The sequence below is a fragment of the Perca fluviatilis genome, chromosome 13 (assembly GCF_010015445.1).
Source record: "Perca fluviatilis chromosome 13, GENO_Pfluv_1.0, whole genome shotgun sequence".
NCBI classification, from domain to species: domain Eukaryota; kingdom Metazoa; phylum Chordata; class Actinopteri; order Perciformes; family Percidae; genus Perca; species Perca fluviatilis.
Window position 1 is genome coordinate 12013240 of NC_053124.1, and position 22434 is coordinate 12035673.

Below are 22434 nucleotides of genomic sequence, written 5' to 3' on the forward strand. Positions count from 1 at the left end.
TGTGTGTGGTGTTTCAAGCACATGTTGTTTCAGCTGTGCCTAGCAAGGCCGGTCACTGTGGGAGCATAAATGCTGCAATTGACTCGAATTTGCAACTGCCTCCGCCTAGACACAATACACACACCATCTGTATGTGAGCTGTGTGATATTTTGCTGCTGCAACGTTATTTCCCATTTTTTTGGGATCAATAAAAATCTATCTATCTATCTATCTATCTATCTATCTATCTATCTATCTATCTATCTATCTATCTATCTATCCAGCTATCACTCATGTGTGAAAAACACACACACAAACACACACACACACACTGTGTGCAAGGCTTGAATCTGTTGAATTTTACAGCTTCAGAACTGCACCTTCCTCACTTTACCAGCTGCTTTCTGAGACATATCGGATCTGTTTTAGGCTCAAACGCTCTTATTACCTGCACCGACAACTCCGTCACAACTGAAAATGAAATGCAGCGAGAGATTCCTGCTGAGAGGGTGATAATGACAAATGAGGAAGGGATTTTTTTTTTTTTTTTTTTTTTAGCAGGCTCTTTTTTTTGCGCGTGTGATTGTGTGTATTAGAGTGTGTGAGATGGAGAGAAGGTGGCAGAGAAAGAGAAGACCGGAGAGTTGTCGCAGCAGTGATGAAGTAGAAAGACAAGAGGGGAAGAAAAAAAACGCCGGAAAGTTTTCATCCTTCCCCTCGAAAATCTCGACGCTGCATTCTTGTCACTCGTCCGCATGATCAATGAGAGAATGTGTGAGGAATAGAGGAGAGGGAAAAGGACAAGATAGCTTGCTGCTCTTAGTCAGCAGAGAGAGATAATGCATGCATTCATTACAATATTCACACATTCATTAGTCTATATTGTTTTAAAATCCTATGAGATCCAACCAACTCCCCCTCATCAAATCAATGTAAACACAAACTCACCATGAAACCAGGATCACTCAAAGCATAAGAGCAGCATTGTTAGTTGATTATGAGCAAACACAATAAAAAAATTACATCTGGGCAGGATTACTGCTAATCTGTCGCAATACATATCATCCTCTGATGTGCATGTAATTGGCAGAGTCGTTATTGAGTGTCTTTTACATATTAAGCATTCACACAGGAGGATCAAGGCAAATTTGCTATGCAGGGAACATTTTTAAGTACTTTTTGTCTGTTTTGTCTAAATCAAACAATACTCTACAAGTATATTATTTTATTGTAATTCTATATATCATAACAATCCACCGAGACACATTTTTCCTGATTAAATCATTTGAATAAAGGAGCTTTGCACTTTTACAACACTTGGCACTGAGAAGTGAATTCATTTTCAATTTTCAATATTAGGGCTTGGTAAAGACTCGAATCTCTGCGATGAAGATGTGTCAGTTCACTTATCAGCAAGGCAGGGCCTGACCAAGATAACAAATCAGGACCAACATCTTACCTCAGTTTACCTGATGCACCTTTAAGCATCGCTGCAAAAATAGTTAGACAATTTGTCTGGTCTACAGATTTATTTAAAGATGCAAAATATTAGTCAAATAGTATTACATTTTAAAGTCAAATATGATCTCATGACGTAACAGCCATGTCAGCTATCTTTGAAAACTGTTTGAAAATGGGCAGGCACTTTCACAAAATACTTGTGCAAGTGATTGGATTAAACCGTCTGTCTATCAAACTCTTGCCAAAGCCACATGAAAGAAGAAAATCTTTTAATGCGTTCTTGCTCTTACTTTAAAGGGGAACTATGCAGTTTTTTTTAGCTTAATTTACCTTAACTGAACAGCTTCCGGCTAGGGCCAGCGAGCTGCGTAATATCAGCGTAATATCAGGTCTTGCGATGTAACGAATTGCTTCACAGCACTGCACACATACGCCCATTCGGGAACCAGCTAACAAGGGTAGCGATGGAGTTTTTCACACTATCGTCATGGCTGAGCCGGCAAAAAAGAAGCAGAAAGCTAGGAAAGGATTATCGGAGGAACCGAGAAAGAGGAAACGGTAGACTGACCGAGCGGGGAGTCAGACACAAGTAAACTTAGCCAAATATCTATTCCGAAGCAGTAGGGGGGTGCTCTATAGAGAAACCTGCGAGCAAAAAGCGACAGCTTAAACTGCATTGCGCCCCTTTAATGAGGAAAGACTATCCAGTTCCGATGTTACTGATGCTATTGCAGCATCTACACTAACCTCTTTAGGAGAAACCTTTGTTGTTTCGAATGAACAGTCCCTCTCGTCACACACACCTAAACCACGCTCGTAGCTTCCAGTAGCTCCTCGCAGGACGCTGATTGGTACAAAGTAGGGATGGGAATCACCAGAGGCCTCACGATACAATATCATCACGGTATGATATGATTTTAAACATATTGCAATATTCTCCGATATATTGCAATTCATTACCTTTTATTACCAACTTAATTTTTCATCCAACACCAATTTTTCCCAATTTCAAATGATGTCCCCAAAGATGTGTATTGATACAGTATTGCCACGGAAAATATCGAGATACTATGCTGTATCGATTCCCCCCCCCCACCCACCTGTAGTCCGAACCACGTTGGCTCGGACACAAACACTTATCTTAAAGCCTGACAAGATGGATTTTCATGTGATCTCGGGATATTGCGAGATTCAAGCTGCAAGGTAAAATGCAGAGGGCTCTGGCACAAACAAAACCTCAGGGTCGCCATGGCAATCCATCCAATCGTTTATAGTTAATGATACAATTCACTGAAAGCCATAAATATGCACGTCATGGTGGCACGAGATGAAAAGTCAGGGCATCACCAAAGTCATTAGGATACATCCTTTGGGGACCATGATAAGGATAACGGAAAGCTGTATCCTCTGGGTTATCTACCAAAGTTCATGGCCAATAGTTCTTGACAATGAATGACTTTTTGTTGACATTTACTGCAGTGAGGCCCTGTGTTCGGGTCATTAGCTGGCTTTTCGCAGAGCTCTCCGACTGCCAGCACTAATTCTGCACATTTAATTGGCCATCAAATACCGAAAACTCCTCTGACGGAGACCAACTTAGGCTGACTGGCTAAAACTGCTCCCAACTCTATCGCTTGCTGATTAAGTCTGAAATTTCTGCCAACATGTTTTAGGAGTTATAGTCCTGAGTCCACACAGAGAGACAGGGTTGGAGCTCAGTCTGTGTTGGGACCATCCTCTACTGTTTCCTGGTCCTAGCACATCTATGTAGAAATAGAGATGGGTAGGAATGCATGTGTGTAAGTGTGTGTGTGTGTGTGTGTGTGTGTGTGTGTGTGTGTGTGTGTGTGTTCTAACCGATGGCCGCTGGTCATGCGATCCATGCTGCTGTCTAATTATCCAAATGTGATGGATGGCTTTGATTAAATCATATGAAGGCTGGGGCAGTCACTGCCTCCCTCTATCCCTCACTTCCTTTGACACACACACACACACACGCACACACACACACGTTGGAATCCCTATAGTTCAATCTCTTCTTTTTCTTTCACTGTATGATAAGAGACTTGAGTATTTCAGAACAGATGAGCCCTGCTTTCAACATTGATAAAAGATATCCATTAATCATGTGGAGTGAGGGAGAGAGAATGTGAGAGAGAGAGAGAGAGAGAGAGAGACACCAAGAGACAAGACAAAAGGAAAGATGGGCCGATAGAGATGCAGAGAAACAGACAATCAGAATATAATATCACAGTCATTTCACAACTAATAATGCTGATGAAACTGACCTTCCCATTGAAAATTAGATGAGCGAGAAAGTTTTGGGACAATTCTGTTTATCACTTTAATCATTCATCTCAGTAAATGTTCTGGGTTGTTTGTATTTCTTTCAACCAATCACAATCGTTGGGGGGTCGGAACTGGGAATGACGTCACACCCAACCGCGTTCCAGTAAAATGTCGGAAAACCGTTATATTCAACAGCGGGAGAGACTCTAGCCAGGTCAGCCATTGCTAGCAATACCAGTTGATAACAATGCATCATGCCGTATTCTGCTTGTACAAACACCACAGCAACATTGTCCACGGACAGAAGAGGGGCAGTACTGTGAGCGAGTTTCATCTTTGAAAAAAAAATACTGTGTATTTAGTCACCCGTTGAGTTCAAGTTGTTGCCTTTTCTCTGAAACTGACAAAAACCCAATTCATTTTTTTAAAAGACCTACAGGAGGCCCGTGGCACAAAATAGTGAACACATGTATTGCATGCTTTGTTGTTATCTCTCTTTTATTGTGTCCATTTTCCTGTCAGTAATGCAAAGCGGGAGCTACAGCTTTTGACAGTGACAGATGGCCTTCTGTTTGTGTAGCTCGGAGAAGAAGAAGCAGGAGAGTAAATCACTTTTTTGAAGCGGGAATGATAACAAAAGTAAGTTTATGTTCTACTGCTGTGTCATATATTAAAATAAGAAATTACATCAAATAACATTCCTGTATTAAGTTGTGGAGAAAGGGGTTGGCATGCAGGACTGCTACAGAGAAAAACGATTATCAGGCTAATTCTCTTATCTGCTGCTGATAAGCTGCGCTGCAGATAATCAGTAACACAATTGATAACCTGTTCTTCTGCAGGCTCTCTACCTCTGCCTCTTCACAGCTACACAAACCAAACTACACACATCCTGACGTGATTCCTAATGAGATGATGTCCTTCAGTGCTACGTAAAGGTGCCGTTTGAAGTTTTACTCTCTCAGAAACCATATGCTTACAGCAAAGAGACTAGGCACAGAGCCACAAATCCATATGCGCATGCAAGTACCCATAGACACATGCGACAATGTAAATGGACTGTTTTTATATAGCTTTAACATAGTACAGGAACCATTCACACAAATTCATACACTGTGGCCGAGGCTGCTATACAAGGTGCCACCTGCTCATCAGTTAAACATTCACACACATTTACACTCCGATGGCGCAGCATCGGGGGCAACTCAGGGTTCAGTGTCTTGCCCAAGGACACTTCGGCATGGAACTGCAGGGCCAGGGATCGAACCACCAACCTTCCGATTGGCAGGCGACCTCTCTACCACTTAGCCACAGCCGCCCACACGCGGCACTCATTCAGAAGTGGAACTTGAATGAAGGGGAAAAAAATGGAGGGAGGTGACTCATCTCTGCAAGATACTGCTCACATGACATCAATTTAAAGCAATGAATTTCAGTTGCAGGGGCTTACATTTATCAATAAGAATTCTATATACAACACTATACACTATATACAACGTTTATGGAATCATCTGCATTTTGCATTATCTGTGCATCTTCACTTATTTATTCCGGTTATTTCCAAAAATAAATTGTATTAATCATAGGCACACATTCAAACTCCTGTATGTGGTTTAATATTGTCCCATATATATATATATATATATTATTTGGAGTGGCTGGCAGGTGTCAATTAAAGGATCTGCACACTCACACAGGTGTGTTCACCTATCTGATTAGATGTCATCATAGGTCACAGGTGTTTCTAATAACAGTAATGATGGTTACGTTCTAACCAGTAAGTCATGACAGCGATCAATCATGCACAATACCAGGACCCTGAAACTGAAGCAGCTCAATGCAATTCAGCCATCATTAATTAATTAATGTACCTGTACTTTTCTTTATGTGACGTAAAAATGTCTGCAGGGAAAATGAAAGGCCTATTTAATTTGTTACTTATATTTTGGATGGAAGGTGAACATGACTGTAACTTGATAAAAATGCTAAAGGTGTTCTCAGCCACTCTAGGGTGCAGTAAAACTAACAGGACAGTTAGGCAGATGTCAGTCAAGCACAGTTAGTACCTGCCCACGCTGTGAAAACACCTGTGTGGGTGCCACGAGTGTGTACGGTTTCTAAAACCACATACTGGGACACCTCAAACACAGGCTATGTTTAGACCGAAACGATCTGAAGGGAAAACGCAAAAGTGGCGTTGCGTTTTCACTTTTTATTCCGCGTTTAGACAAGCGTTTTTTTGGGGGGGGGAATCTGCGCGCATATGGTAACGCAAAAGTGTGTGAAATTCGATGTAGTAGTATGCGTAGAACCTTCCTTCTACTCCTCTCCCTAGTAGCGCGAAGCGAACAACAAAAGCTGACTATTTTGTCTGGACAAATGAGGAGGTGGAGTTATTGCTCCAAACAATGCACACACACAGACACACACCTGCACAGTGCATTTTTACCCTGTAGACGGGAACGCGATGGTGGAGCGTTTTTAAGATTTCTACTCTGGAGGGTGGTTTTCACTTTTTTGCGTTTTTAAGCCCCGAAAATGCCGTCACCGTCTAAACGAAAGGCACATCTGATAAAATATTTCGTCATTTTCACCCGCGAGCGTATTAGTGTAAACAGGGCCACAGTCCTGATTAAGACTTTAACCACCGTTTGCAACCAGGGGTGAAAAGTGATGAGTACATTATTGCACAATTTTTAGGAACTTGTATTATACTTGAGGGTTTTCTACTACTTTGTACTTCTACTCTACTCAACATTTATTTGACAGCTGTAGTAATTGTTACTTTTCAGATTAAGATTTTACTAAGAAATATGCTAAGATTATAAATTACAATGCATTGTTAACGATTAAACCAGCGCTTTTCAACCTTTTTGGATTGTGAGCCCATACAAAAAAAGCAGTCATCTAATTAGTTGGGGCATCTTGTCACATTTCAGATGTATTTCAGTCATTAGCGGTTCCAACAAAGAGCAATTTCCCTTTTAACTTCTGACTTTGATTTTAAATGATCTGGTATTTTACAAAAGCAAAGATTAGAGAAAAGTCGATAATACAAATTTGTGTTAGACAACTTTTCAATTATCATCTCGCCACCCTTTAGATTTCTCTTTTTGTACCTCACAAGGCTATTCATTTGCAAGTAACCGTAGCAACAATACTTATACTTCACTACTGATTAAACCTAATGAGTGCGTGCATCTATGGTAAGTGGCGATGGTATAAGTAAGATTCACAATGAAATGTCTCCATATAGAAACTGATGGATACGGCAGAGGAAACGTCTTCGCTCGTTACCTCCACCTGGTCCGATATTTTCTTATCACCTAATAATGTGTGATGCTTACATACCACACACACACACACACACACACACAACGTACACACGTACACACGTACACACGTACACCCTTGAGATGTGAACTGCCTTGCATTCACCCTGACAGCAATGACAGGCATAGCATATCACCATAGCAACAGTGCAAAGCCATGTTGGGGTTGAATACAGAGGTTTTCCGGTTGCTTGCACTACATTGTGATGAGCCTGTGATTTCACTTTTATAGAACATCACAACCCATTCTGCCTTTTAACACCATCACATCAGAGAAAATGAACACACACACACACACACACACACACACACACACACACACACACAACCCCACACTTTGTCTCTAAGTAGCTCTCTCTCTCTAGCTATAAATAAGTTGAAGCTTCTGCGCTCCGTATTGTCTGGTTATTCTGACTCTGGTCAAAAAAGAGGGATGCATGACTATTTGCCAAGGTGGTGATATGGGGGGAGGGGGGGGGGGATAAATAAACAAAATGACAAATGGATAAGTGGTTTAAGCCAGTTAGAGAGGGACAGTAGATAGGTCCAGAGTGCTTCCAGACACCAGATGGACTGGAGAGTGCTGGCGTCACAGCGATAACCGAAAACTCAGGAGAAAGGAGGGAGAGTGAGGAAAGGAGGAGACTGAGGCTAAGAATAGTAGTACAACCTCGGGCCAGCACAATCAGTCGGCACTGCCTGCTATTTTTTACTTTACTATACTGTTCCAGCCAGCACTCGTCTGACATCTTCCTCTTCTCTCTTTCTGTATCACTCTCTCCATCAGTTTTTTTCCAAAATGTAAGGCCAACCTACTCTCTTAGCATTCCTATGTAACCTTCAGTGCATTCTGTGTCTTCTGCTGCATTCCCTACACGCGCATTGTAGGTACTACTCAAACTGTTGGATTTAGTGTTTGGTCATGAATGTGGACTGCAGCTTCAAAAGCAAATCATCTACATGCTTCACATGTGAGATCAAACAAGACACTAGAGGCCGAGGAGAGAGTGAGTCACACTAAGAGCAGCTTCACTGTCGTGGCTTAATCCTTGAGAGGTTCGACTGGGAACCCTTATGTACTCTTCCAGGGGAGGGATTTCAAGGACGCAAAAGACAGAAGTGGGATTAATCATAGACAGTTAAAGAAATGGAAAAAGTGACGCTGTTGTTTTCTACGGAGACCAGTGAAGGCTAGAAGCACTTTTCCGGTGAGCGCTGAGCGTTACTGCGCAGCCTCCAACTGAGCTTGAAGATGTAGATGTGACGTGAGCAACCTGTCTGAAAGTTGTAAGTCTTCTGGTAGCTGTGCCAAGAGAAATCTCAAACATTCCCAATCTTGCAGAGACGGAGAGCGTAGGTATATGTAAGGAGATAACATAGGCACAGGCTAATTATTGCTAACTAAAATGCTAGTTAACATTAGTAATTAAACTTAAACAGCTAATGTAAGTCGAAACTGCCTGCGAGCTTCTCCTGTACTGTACGGTAATTCCTCTAATGTGCAACAGTAAGTCCCGTGGTTATGACACAATCGTATTTTTACAAAAACGTCTGCTACAGAGCCATAACGTGAGATACAAGGTATTGGAGCCTTTTATAAAATTGTTGTGTTTCTTTAGAAATAAACAATGGACAAATAGAGTCTTTGAACGCTTCAGATGTAAAGTTATTCGCTGTCAAAGTGACGTCAAAATGAATGGCAGTCAATGGGATGCTAACGGGAGGTGATGGCCTGATAGCAACAAAATGGCTCCATAGGAGGTACGCTTTGTGGATGCTCGCTTACCCCCTTGGGATTAATATGTGTGGGTACAGGTGACATGTAGCTGCAAGATATACACGTGTGTGTGTGTGTGTGTGTGTGTGTGTGCACATGCACATGCATAGTCTATATTGACGACATTCCAGGAATGTCCAGGTGCTGTCGGAAATTCCACGGATCTCCCTCTTTTTAGGCTGGACGTCCCACACCTTCCACTTTCTTTGTGTTGGTATTTTAAAGTCCGGTGGATGTATGAGGACTATGGTTAACTGCTCCTCAGATCTCTGCAGGGTAAGTCCAGACAGCTAGCTAGACTATCTGTCCAATCTGAGTTTTCTGTTACATGACTAAAACAACTTTTGAACGTACACACACACACACACACACACACACACACACACACACACACACACACACACACACACACACACACACACACACAAAACAAGTTCCTTCCCAAGGCTATTTTGCTGAGACACCGTCACTGTGTCCGGGGCTTAGTGCTGTGGAGGAAGGTGTGGCAATGCAAGACTATCACATGCTCTACTTACCACAGTCTCATCAGGAAATGGTGCTCCATGTCTTCAGGTAGAAATGGACGTCTAAATAACTCGCTCTTGGTCACTCTGCAGAGAGGAAGACACAAAGAAAACAAGAGAAACATCAGGGAAACTCAAACTGCAAAAAATGAAATGAGCTGATCTGTGCAAACACTATCATACCTGGCAGGAAGCGTTAAGCTCTGTTTCTCTTTCATTTCTCTACAGTACATCCCTTCCTCTGTCATGGGAAAAGCACCCCTCCTCATAAGCTCTGACCTGTAAAATAGTCCCCGGCGGTGCCTGAAGATGCAACACATGTGCCTCTTGGTCCCAAAACCATAAGCTCCCCTGATTGCCTAGCTAAGGCTACAGATACTAACAAACTCCCTGCCTGGAGTGCTATAGGCCCTGGACCCACAAATACGGGGACAACAGGGCATGTGAGGAGAGGAGAGCAACATGAGAAATAAAGGGTTGGGAGTGACAAATGGGGAAAAAATAAAAGCAGAAGAAAGAGACCTAAAGAGGAGGGGATGACTAAGAGGCGAACCGCTTAATTGAGTGTGTGCTGCGTCCAATTACCTCCTAAAGGTAGCAGAATGTGTGAAATCAATTCTTACTGGGCTTACACAGAAATAACGCTGAGTGTTTAACCTTATGTTAGAACATGTGTGTAGGTAAATGTGTTCATACCAATGGGGATAATGTGACAAAAGAAAAAACAAAGCATTGTGCCTTCGTTCTTGATGTGTTTGAGTGAGCTGAATGCTAAATGCTACTAAGCTAACTGCGGTAGCATGCCATGGGGTTCCACACACTTTATTGCCCTTCCCATTAGCAATTAGCATTAGTCGAGTGATTACTATTATCTGTTAGCATTAGCTCCCTGGGTTGTTTTCTTTCTGTCATGATTTTGTGCCTCATTATAGCTAACGCTCACCCTCAGCGTGTGTTAGGTTGAGGCTCCATGGCAACAGCGGCTATAGTACACAGACTACATTTATACAGTGTGAATCCATATGAGGAATCAAGATGATGCATTCCTAAAATGCCACAACAATAGCCTGATTTAATTTTAGTGGCGTTTTAGGGTAATTATATTTATATTATATTTATATTTTGCTAAGCAAAGTAGAGTTCTGTCACACATAGTCGCATTCAGAGACTGCAGTGCATAGTTCATGATTACAGAAGGATTTTAATATGCATTGTGTGACATGAGGCTCTGTAGCTTGGCCAATCCTACACGGAGGATCTGCTGCTGCCGTTCGTCAAGCGAAGCATGGCAGATGCTCTCATGAGCTCCCATTGATTTGCCGAAAAGTGTGTACGTGTGTGTGTACGTGTGCAAGTGCGCGCGGGTGTGATGTGTCGCTAGCTAGCTGCAGAGATAATTAGAACACAACTCTTTTGCTGTCCCTGCAGGCCACTGATCCAGCTGCTTTCATCTAATATAGGTCAGCTGTGACAAAGCCCTCAGCATGGACACTGATCAGCTCTGCTAGCTCTCTCATACGCAAAATATGCAGTCAAACTCATGCAAAAACACACATATGGAGAGGCATATGTAGGGTGCACATACTGTACAGGCATACACGCTGAGACATATGCAGGTAAATACCCACACTACAGCCTCTACATTAATGATGGCAGTCACAATGGGTGTGTGAGTTCAGAAAAACTCAGCCACTCACAGTTTCATCTGCCCACCCGTTTCCAGCTACTGCCCGCACACTGCCTAATTAAACAAAAACATCAGTGCAAATAAGTAACTTCAAGCTCATCACAGCAAAAGAAAATATTGCCAGACATTTATTGATGCAAATTCATTCACTTGTTTTCAAAATCAATACCAGAGTGGAAATTGTTAGTGTCCGTGACAGTAGCCTAAGTCTGTGTGTATAATACTGTGGCGTAATAATTGCATTAGTTATAGTCATTTTTGGTACTTGGATGTAATGAATACAAGTACCACAAACCGAGCAAAGGACTTGGTGAAAAAATCCATCTGAAGTCTGCATTCTGTTTGATTGTTTTCATACCTGTAGACCATCATAGTTGTCATACAGTATTATAACATTTCATATCATACTTTCATTTACATAAAGCTTTATAGTTATGCGGTCTTTTCTGAAAATAAAGTCAACTGAGGATTCTTATACATTTACCAGACTTTTTGTTTACCAGTAAATGCTCAGAAATCTTGTTCTTTTGCTTAGCTTTTTTGTGAGTTTATCCTCTCTCTCTTTTTTCTTTCAACATGCAAATGTTTTTGAACACTCTGTTCTTTGGCAACAACTGTGGGACTCAAAGTTCTCCTCTGCATAACCTCTAAAAATGCAGAGAGGGCTACAGCTTAGTTAACAGTAAATCCTCAATATCCTCATAGACACTTTCTCAAATGCATACGCAACACATGCTGTGTTCCACGACTCAGACTCAGTCGCTGTACTTCCACACCGATGTTTAGTACCATATATAGTCAAGCCACTACCTTCTCACACAGGATCCAGGAGCCAAGACTGCAGAGCTTGATGGGATGTAAACTGAAGAGCAGCTCGGATGAAGAGGAGCGAGGAGAAATTGTTTTCTCCTTTTTCTCTCTATGCACTACACTATGTTGCCCCCTCTATTTCAAAGGCCACATTCATTGAGTGCCACCACTGATGTCCAGAGTACGAAAAGTGACTGCTTCACCTCCCCTAGGTGTTTTGTTCAACCTATTGTGTTGATGACCAAACTCAACAGAAGAGCATCGTTATCTTCTGTCTGCTTTACTACAGGGGACTCACTAATGGGACACTAATTGGTGCAAATTACCAAGTGAACAAGTAGTGGCGTAGCCCTTTGGGATGGCTTGATTGAGAGTCCTACGCTATGTCGCATTGCGGGAGATCCATGCATTCTCTTGACTCTAATAACCACTTTTTGTCTTCATTCAGCCTCTCTTTATTTTTTCTCCCTACGCATGCCCGGAGAGTACAAAGCTAGCTAGTGGGATCATGCAAGGCTTTTAACAACTGCGGCTATTTATGCAAATACAATCAATATTTGATAGTCCCACTCTCTCTCTCCCCTCTCATTTGCTCTCTCCATCTCCCCTTTAACAAGAGACTGCAGTAGGGGCATTAACTAGGGCCAGACATGCGCCAAGGAGTCCCCACAGGGCTGAGCACTAAGGCCAGTTCATACCAGGCTAGGAGAGGACAGGTTTGGCCTGACCACTGCAAACAGGAAACAATGAGAGACCACAGAGAGAGCAGTTGACGCACAGCAATCTACAGCGGCCCTGCTTAACTTTAATAGCTCTATTGAACTGGCTTCTATCGATGATAAAAGTAAAAGACAGACACACACACACATACACACACACACACACACACACACACACACACACACACACACACACACACACAGGTATTTGTAATAAACGGCTTTTGTTTAAACTTGGCAGTATTTTGTAAATTGATGGATTATTGAGTGAATCAGTTTGCTAAACCCTATGCCTGCTAAGCTTTCTGTTTTAACAGGGAACACGTATAGTTTAAAGTGAATCATAATGGCAGATGTACCATTCAAATTCATAGTATTTTTTTTAAACAATGGGTCCTTCATTTCAGACCAAAGTAGGTTTAGCATCTGTTGATTGTGCTGAAATGAGGACTGTCACTGGCTAGCTTAAGCTAACTTTGGCTCCTCTAGTTGGTTGAAACTTTTAATGCCGACTCGTTTTTAAGCAAGAATCTTGTAAAAGGGGTCTCTACCATTATGATGTAACACACATGATATTGTGCTAAAAGATTGAGACTCATAGTGCATGTATTGGGCAAACAGTCAGCATTCTTATCAGCTGATGATCTTTGTAGAAGACATTTCTTGTATTGCAGTGAGCTAGTTAAGGGCCTTCCACACCAAGACCGATAACTATAACGATGACTTTAAATATATAGTTTAAAAAAATCTAACTCAAGCAGATGGTGGAGTCCACACCACAACTACAACGACAGTGGAGAACGATATCGTTCGGATCACTTTCAGAGCAATTTGATGAAAGATAGAAACACTGACAGCCAATCAAAATCCATCTGAGTTTACAACATGGCACGGCGGAGAGAGACACTGTGGAGAGATTTGTTGGTTAGTGGCGTGACTTTTCCCCTCCGTGGGGCTACAATCATTTAGCTCTGTGTATTTTTAAACATCAGTACTTTGAAAATATTTCTCATGTCACCGAAACCACTGAGAGAAACACTCAAGTTCACGCCCTGATATGACATGAACTGGTACGACTACCATTTGAAGTCACTGTTCCATTATCTTTAAAGTGACTATTATTGCCACTGTTCATCACACCCCCAACCGGCACCGTCAGACACCGCCTACCAAGAGCCTGGGTCTGTCCGAGGCTTCTTCCTAATAGGAAGTTTTTCCTCGCCACTGTCGCATTGCTTGCTCTTGGGGAATTGTTGGGGCTTTGTAAATTATACAGTGTGATCTAGACCTACTCTATCTGTAAAGTGTCTCGAGATAACTCTTGTTGTGATTTGATATTATAAATAAAATTGAATTGAATTGAGAGTGGATCTTGTGTTTTAGATGTGATTATCATACTGTCGGTGTTTTTGTTCCGGTGCTCCTCTGCACAGATCCGACACCCAACTGCCCGCTCTCATCCCCGGCTCTCTGGAGCTCTGTGCTCCCGCTGTTTCCTGGAGAAGGCAGCGGTGTCGACACCCCGGGGACCGCCGGTCAGACTTTTTTGGTTCATAAAATGTACCCGAATTCACAAATATGTAGGATATTACAACACACATTCCTGTAATCCTACGTTGCAACGTCTGCTGTATGTATTATTATCAGCTGGAGCGTGCAGTACGTGCTTGACGTCGCGGTTTGCAGAACTTTTTTTGTTCAGCAGTGTGGATGCTCACATCATTATATTTATAGTTATGGTTATAGTTATCGTTCTTGGTGTGGACAGCCCTTTAGTCCTAGTATTCTAAGTAGGCCTATGGTAAGGAAGAATGTAAGATCAGATGTTATTAAAGTGATGGTTCGGAGTAATTCACCCTAGGGTCCTTTGCACCATGACCTCGAGCCAAACACCCCCCCAGATGCTTTTTTCACCTGGGTCGAACATTGGGAGAGTTAGCGTTATCAGCTGAATAGCTTAGCGCAGGGGCTAACGGACCCACGTTTGTATCTCGTAAATTACCCCACTAATAATGCCTGAAATGATACCAAACGTCTACAAGTAGTACAAATAGGTTATGCTCTCATAAAACGATGGATTGGAAAGTTTGTAAGTACACCAGAAGTTTATGTAAATAACACTTGCCTGCTGGCTTCTGCTCTCTGTTGTTGTTGCTGCTGTAAGACGAGTGCTTAGGGCCGTCTACAAATTACAACACCGAAAAGAGATGCAACAAAAATATTTATTAATTTAACTTTTTTTTTTAAAGTAAGTGCTGTAGTATATCTAGCAGGAGACAAGTAATAATTGAGGTAAGTTTGGAGACATTACCTTATTTAATCATTGAATTAATACATATTTTTGTTATAACTCTTTTCGGTGTAGTAATTTGTAGACGGCCCTAAGCACTCATCTAACTGCAGGTAGCAGCAGCAGCAGCAACAGAGAGCTGAAGAGAGCAGGCAAGTGTTCATAAACTTCTGGTGTACTTACAAACTTTCCAATCCATCGTTTTATGAGAGCATAACCTATTTGTACTACTTGTAGACGTTTGGTATCATTTCGGGCATTATTAGTGGGGTAACTTACAAGATTCTGTATTAATCGCTACCCTACTTTCAGCTGATAACGCTCACTTTAGTTAACTACTCCCAATGTTCGACAAAAAGCGGCAGAAAAGAAAAGCTTGTGGGGGTTTGGCTGGCCGGAGGTCATGGTGCAAAGGACCCTAGGGTGAATTACTCCGAACCATCACTTTAATTTCAACCTAATCTGTTATTCTGATTAGCTTACATACTTGTTCGTATAGTTTTTCAAATTGTATACACTTGCAATTATATAAGGGAAAAGGCTTTAAGGATGAGTATGATTAAAAAACTGTGACTGTCCAGCTTAAAGTCCATGGCTCGGGTTTGGCTAGTTTCGCTTCCTTCACTGCGGCGCTGCGGAGGAGGGTCTGGCTAGTCTACATAGCATTCCGGGATGGAAGAAAAACGTGCCCTGGTTTATTGGCATTTCTTTGAACCAATCACAATTGTCTTGGGCAGCGCTAAGTATGGAGCAACGGCGCCTCTGCAAAATAGCCTCGGGAAGGAACTTGTTTTGGTGGAACACGTGTATGTTCAAAAGTTGTTTTAGTCGTGCAACAGAAAACTCTTATTGGACAGATAGTCTAGCTAGCTGTCTGGATTTACCCTGCAGAGATTGAGAAAAGGTTAGTCCTTATAAATCGACCAGAGTTTAAAATGCCAACACAAAGGAAGCCCAAGGCAACGGATATCCGGCCTAAATGAGTGAAATACTTGAGAACATAAGTGTAAGTATACAAATACAGCAGCTGAAGTCACAGCTGTCTTTGACAACTGACTGACGCTCAGATGAACTGAACATACACCTCAACAAAATACTGTGTTTTGTTTTTTTTTCATTAAAGAGCCTTTGTAAAGAGCATTGCGTTACTGTATTCTCAAATTTGGGCCAACTGCTTAACCCAATGGGTCCGAAGGCTTAGTTCCGTTTGCAAACCACTGCCCTGCATTTAGGACATAGCACAGAGATTCTTAATAACTTCTTAGGGATTTCCACAGGATTAGGTTCAGACAACTCAAGCAACTTCCTTAACACTAGCCATTTCCAATTAGATCCTATTAACAGAACACTGACTTCAGCTCTGCAAACACCCTATAGGGGATTTCCATCAGCTTAACAGAGGGGAGTTAAAGTTGAATAAGAGTTGCTTGCATTCCTTGAATATAGCTAGTATGTACTGATCTAATTTCCTTCATTTTCATACCATGAAGTTGTGTGCTAACACCCCGATCCCACCAATGCATATTTTTGAGTACGGCATACAGTTAAGTATCATGCCTATCATACACATTCATGCTGTAAGGATCATGCTAAGAACATTTGAGGAGATAAATACATATATAGATATACTGTAAATGCCTGATGCACCCTGCCTGCTGAAAGGAGCTCTATTAAGCTGCACATGAGATGACAGAGCTTTAGAGACTGTATGGGTCAGGCTTTCTCAGAGAGAGACGAAAAAAAAAACGAGATAAGGAGAGAAGACAGCAAGAACAGGAGGAATGCTTGCTTTTCCCTCGTGATCTATTACAATTAGAATCGATCCAGATGTAGCAGTTGGATGAAGAAAAGCAATAAAAGAAAGACATTTGAGAGGAAAGGTTAACAGAATGGAGCGGGAATGGTGAACTTAGCTAGCTAAAAGAAACAGAGAGGTATTTTTTTCTGCTTTTTTCCCATAAAGAATTCAGTCTGTTGAGCTAATTAACACCAAATTCAATGCATTTTAATGGAATTTCTGCAATTAGTAGGCAAAGTAAATCTGTGCGTAAGTTTGACTCATAAATGTGTGCCCTTGTCTGCAATGCTGACCTTTTGAGAGAACTGGAAGTCCAAATGGAAAAATGTATAAGCTGTGTTGGTCATACCATGCAATTTTATAAACCTGCTTTGCTGAGTGTAAACTCAACAAAAAAAAGACAGTGAGAGGTGGATGAGACATAGAAGGGTGTAAAGTGTACAGTGTAAACTTAATAGGGGCGTTGAAGTTAATCATTGCATCGATGAATCGTGATACGGACCTGGGCGATTCTGCATCGATGCAGTGACAGACCATAATCAATTATTGCCTGCTGATGTTACTTGTTGATTTTGCCGTAGCTGCTTTTTTTGGTGTTTGCCTTTCCCGCTACATTCAGGAAGTGTCTTTTACAAGAGCAGATACAATACAAAGGGGATTTAATATATATCTGACTGCTTGAATTTGTTGAATGATGAAGAAAACCATGTGTAGCAATATATAATAATATTGAGGAGGTGACGCATCGTGATGCATCGTGATATCGAATTGATTTGAATCTTTGACAGGATAACCATAACGGAATTGAATCGTGAGACAGGTGAAGAAACACCTTCTTTGAATCTTTCCCCCATAAAATATTTCAAGTTATTTGGTTTGGCATGCCCGGAAACAAATACATTTAGGCTGTTTGAATAGGCATTTTAGCAATCCACAGAACAGAAACGACAGGGAAGTGAAGTTTTAGTCAACGAGAGAGAGCAAGAGAGAGCTGGCATGAACAGAAAGACAGACAAAATGATTTATTTATTTATTTTATTTTTTACTTAATGACCCTGACACTGTTGGCTTTCATTTTGTTGATTTTAGCAGTCATCTCTCAGTGGTTAGAATCGTTCACAACTTCTATTATTTTGCATCTAATAAACGTTCCGAGCGCTCGATTCTCTAAATTGTGAGAGGACACTCAAGTTTAATACTGGCTTCGCCAGTGCTGCAAAATAGATGTATCATTTCATTTTCAAACAGTAGTCTTGTGTTGTTGTTATTTAGCTTTTCATGGGCTATTGCATGGTTGAATCAATGAACATCATTAAATCTACCACCAGATCAAGGTGGTGACCTCACTGACCTGGCAATCTACACCAAATATTCCTATTTCACATTATGGCCGTGACGCAGAGACACATTAAACCTGTTGGGTAAGGAATTGTTCGCATCTTGTCAAAACAGCAATATATTGCCACCCGCAGGACGGAAATATTTTATGATATAAAAATATTTGGCCCATGGCCATTTTTAACTGCTCCCTCAGTCACTTCATCCTGGGCCTGATGTATGTGATCAGATATGTCTTGACTTTTATTATTTACAGTAACTCTTCACGTTTTTTTTTATTAACCGGGAATGTCCGCCTTGTTTAATTAGTAAATGAGACTTTTCTTTACAGTCATCATACTTATGTTATTTCATTCTGTGATAGATAGCGGTGATCTCGGTGAAGGTTTGCAGTGGATATGTCAGTTTGTGGATAGGAGAAGGTACCTGAAATGCTAATAGTTTCAGAAAAAAAAAGATGTAACTGTTGTTTGCTCTTGCACGCTGTTGTAATTGTTCGACTTGGAACTTTTTTTTTGATGCTTTGAAAAATCTTTTTACACAAAACCAGGTTTGCATTCAATGAATGACATCAGCGTCAGTAGAGAACTTTACAAGGTTGGCCTCCGCATGATCTTTTTCAACATCAGGACTGTCACCTTGCCAAATCCTCTCCACATGAGCAGCTAGATAAAGATCTTTTGAACACACACACACACAGGCAACTGGATGCAAAACAAGCACCCTCCATCTCTTGTCCTAATGGGTTTTAGACTTTGTTCTGACTCTACACAAATCAAATGAATGTACCAGCTCGGGACACGCCTGCACTGCACATTAGAGTGAGCTGGTGGTTATATGGTGCTTTTAAGCTGGCACCGAACTGCAGGCATAAATCAAAGGGAGCACTACTGAGCTGAACAGAGGAGCTAAACGGAGCGAAGGGTATGGGATGGTTAAAAGGAAAGTATAAAAACAATATGAGAAGGACACAAGGGGAAATGTTGAGATGTATCAGGAAACATTAAAAGCCCAAGCAGAAAAAAAGAGAAAGGGACAAAAGTCTTCTTCACTGGGTTTCATACAAGTGAACCATCGTTACAGCTGTGTGCAGGACTGCATGCCCTGTAAATGTGTACGCATGTGCTTGTATGAATGCATATGTATACAGTATGTGTGTGTGCACAGATGCAGCTGTGCCTTGCTTCAAAGTCTTTACTGGGCGCCACCTCACACACATAATTCTGTGGTCAAGGCAAAACACTTAGAGCCCAGCTCCCTCTCTAGTACTCCCCTGACAGCTGACCATTTTTCATAGCATTTCTACAGCATTTCTTCTTTCTCTCTCTCCCTCGACTCTCAAGGATCCCTCGGTTGTCATTAGGCGATTCCTTGGCAGCAGCTGGATACAGTGAGTGTTTCTTCTCCTTTCACTCTCTCTCAATCAGTCAATCTTTCACCCTCTCCTACCCACTCCTCTTACCCTCTTACTACCTTCCACTTGTATAATTTAACCTTTGACCCTTGCTTCCTTCCTCTTTATTAGCCAACAACCTGTGCCCAGCCTTTTCATTTCTTTCTTCCTCTATCCTTTCCTGTTTTGTTTCCAGCTAAATTGCTCAGTTCTCCTAGGACACAACAATAGGAATATGACGAACAACAAAGCAGAACAAGACAACAACATTTCAACAACAACGACCTAGAAACAAATTTGCAGAGTTCAGCCATATTACCTCCCGCTATTCGCTAGTCATAAGCGGGCAATTTGGAGAATGACAAAAGTTATGATTAATTCATTCCACTGCTGCTGGTGAATATCGCAGTAGAAATGATGCCCCAGAGCATCTAAACAATCAGTATCTTTCTCATTATTCTCAGTCAGACCTGCGGAAGATTTGGTGTATGTGTGGGTGTTAGAACATATTTGAAATGTATGCACACGCATGTGTGAAGCTCAAAATGTAATTTCTCGTCCGTGTCCCTTCACCCGAAACCCAATTCCAAGCTTGCTAATGCATTATGGATCATTAGACAAATATACTGACGGTGCACTGATTACAGAAATGAATGATCCATGGTGTTTTGCCCCATTGTGAGTGTGTAAATGTGTTTGTGTGTATGTGTAATTGTGTGTGTTCAGATGCAGTCTCAAGGAGAAGAATAGGATGTCCATTAGCCGGCAGACTATTTGTAATACGACACAGGGGTTACAGCATCATCCCAAGCCACGTCATCAGCTTCCACTCAATGTCACCTGCAATGTAACGTTGAGAGTGAATACCATTTTTTTTGCAAAGATGCATGGGTCAGAAACAAAAAAGACTAACATTTAAAATTTTTTTGATTGAAAACACAATGTTGTTACATTCTCTATCGTTACTCTGGCCTCTTTTTAGAAGAGAGCCGTTTGTGTTTGAGGTCTGCCACGGCTCTGAGTGTGTGGATCATCCACACCTGTTCTCCATCTGGTCATCAGAGAAGCTGCATATAAGCGCCCAGATCCAAGGTTCTGCCCCTTCCTCTTGCCACAGAGCTTCCTGTCATGCTGGTTGTAGTTGGCGAACTGCTCTTTGTTGGTGGCTGTTATTTGTTCATGCATTCCAGTTATCTGAAGCTTGTAGGTGTTCTCTGCCATTTTACATTGTTTGAATTAGTGTGGTCGCCTTTAGCGATCCATACTCATATTTTTTTTACTTTGATAACTGTTTTGATTCACAATTAAGGTGGAAAATAAATGTTGAATGTATTTTTGTTGATGTTGAAATGGATTTTAAAACATATGGTATCAAAAAAGTATCGTTAGGAACCGGCATCGAAACTGAGGTATCGAAATTGGCACCAGATCGAAAGATTTTGAACGATACCCAGCCCTACTCATATTCTCATTTATGTCGTGCACACAACTCTATCTGTGACGCTTTAACTGTAACACACATTTCAACTGCTTTAAGCCTCTACTTATCAACCAACACTTCACATATTTACTGAGAACTCCAATACTGAGAACTCAAATACCCAAACTCAGTCTACATCTACACTACTAGGTTTTCATTTTTACGTTTGGAGTTTCAGCTCCGTAATAGAACGAATCTCCGTCATCGCTTCTCGGCCTTTTGGCTAAGATCAAGTGTAGAACGAATCTCCGTCTATAATGACACGTCTGACAACATATATCACATGACCATTCGCATACACTGGGCATGAGCATGCCGGTGTAAACAGAAAGCAGATTGTCTAACGTTACTCTGCGGTTGAAAGTCATGGATGTATAAATTGAAAAAACTTTGGAGAAAGAACAACAATGGCATAAAATAAGATCAGGGATTTATTTACTACTAAAAGGTATGTAAGCCTACCTAACCGATAAGTCTGACATTTATTTTTTTTGTGCTCGTCCAGGCTACAAAGCCTGTTTTCAAACCAAAACGGGAGCAGCGGTGCTTCCAAAAGTGTCTGTTTTAGAGGCTCGGAAACGCTGGAGTAGTGTGGACGAGCGTAGTAGTGTAAATGTAGCCTCACATTCAAACTGTTACTCCTTACATACAAACTGACACTTCAACTATTCACAGTGCACTTACCTGGTGCTTTAACTTCAGCTGAAATGTCACTGTTTACAATTCAACTGACATTTCCAATGCTTTCATTTCATACTCTGTAAATGACGGTTCAATTGCTTTCACTTTTCACACTTAGACAGTTTAACTACTTTTACTACATGTAAACACTGAAAATTCCACTGCATACATTGCTCAAACCTTTAACTGTTTCGACCCCCACACTTCAAAAGACGCTTCAAATCCTTTCATTGCTTCAACTTTAACTGCTTTGAGTGCTTCAATTAAAACTGCAACTCTCATTCAACATCTAAGATGCAGACAATTTCAGATATTTACATATGTGTTTATATGCTTACAGTGTTTTTCAGCATAAGCAAGCACACTTCAATTTCCCTTTTGCCTTTTCTACTAATGGATCCTTGTTGTATGAGAACAAGTGGAACCTCTATGTTGGCCCTTATTTGTACCACTCCGATAAAAGGACACCTTCATCAGCGTAGAACCATATTGGATCATTTTAGCAGTCTTTCAACAGTCCTTTGGAGTTAGTTTACACTTTTCAATGGACAAGCCTCTATTGGCCCATTTTCAAGAGTGCTTTGGATTTATTTTTCACCAAAGAGCATCAGCTGTTTAAGATGTCCTCTCAATTGACCCAAATACAGCTAAATAAGTGGAGTAGGCATTCGGCCAATCCGAAGTTCAGATTTCAACAGAGGGGGGGGGGGGTGAATCAGAGCAAAATGGAGAGGTCATGGCAAGGTCACAGATGATGTCACAGTGGCGAGAGTCTCTTCAAGTGAAGTCATCAAAGCCTCATTATTCCTTTCACTCAGGTCGGCTTGGGCAAATTAGCTTCACCACTCAGGTGCATGAATGTGTGTGTGTGTGTG

At 41.4% G+C, this 22434-nt stretch overlaps 1 protein-coding gene across 1 annotated transcript in view; it reads right to left on the bottom strand.

Moving 5' to 3' along the window:
* dlgap3 (discs, large (Drosophila) homolog-associated protein 3) overlaps window positions 1-22434 on the bottom strand; it is a 141483-nt gene that overhangs the window by 56089 nt on the left and 62960 nt on the right. The window contains exon 2 of the mRNA XM_039821143.1: window positions 9376-9450. The gene's annotated coding sequence lies outside the window, so the exon portion shown is untranslated. The remainder of the gene's footprint in view (window positions 1-9375; window positions 9451-22434) is intronic.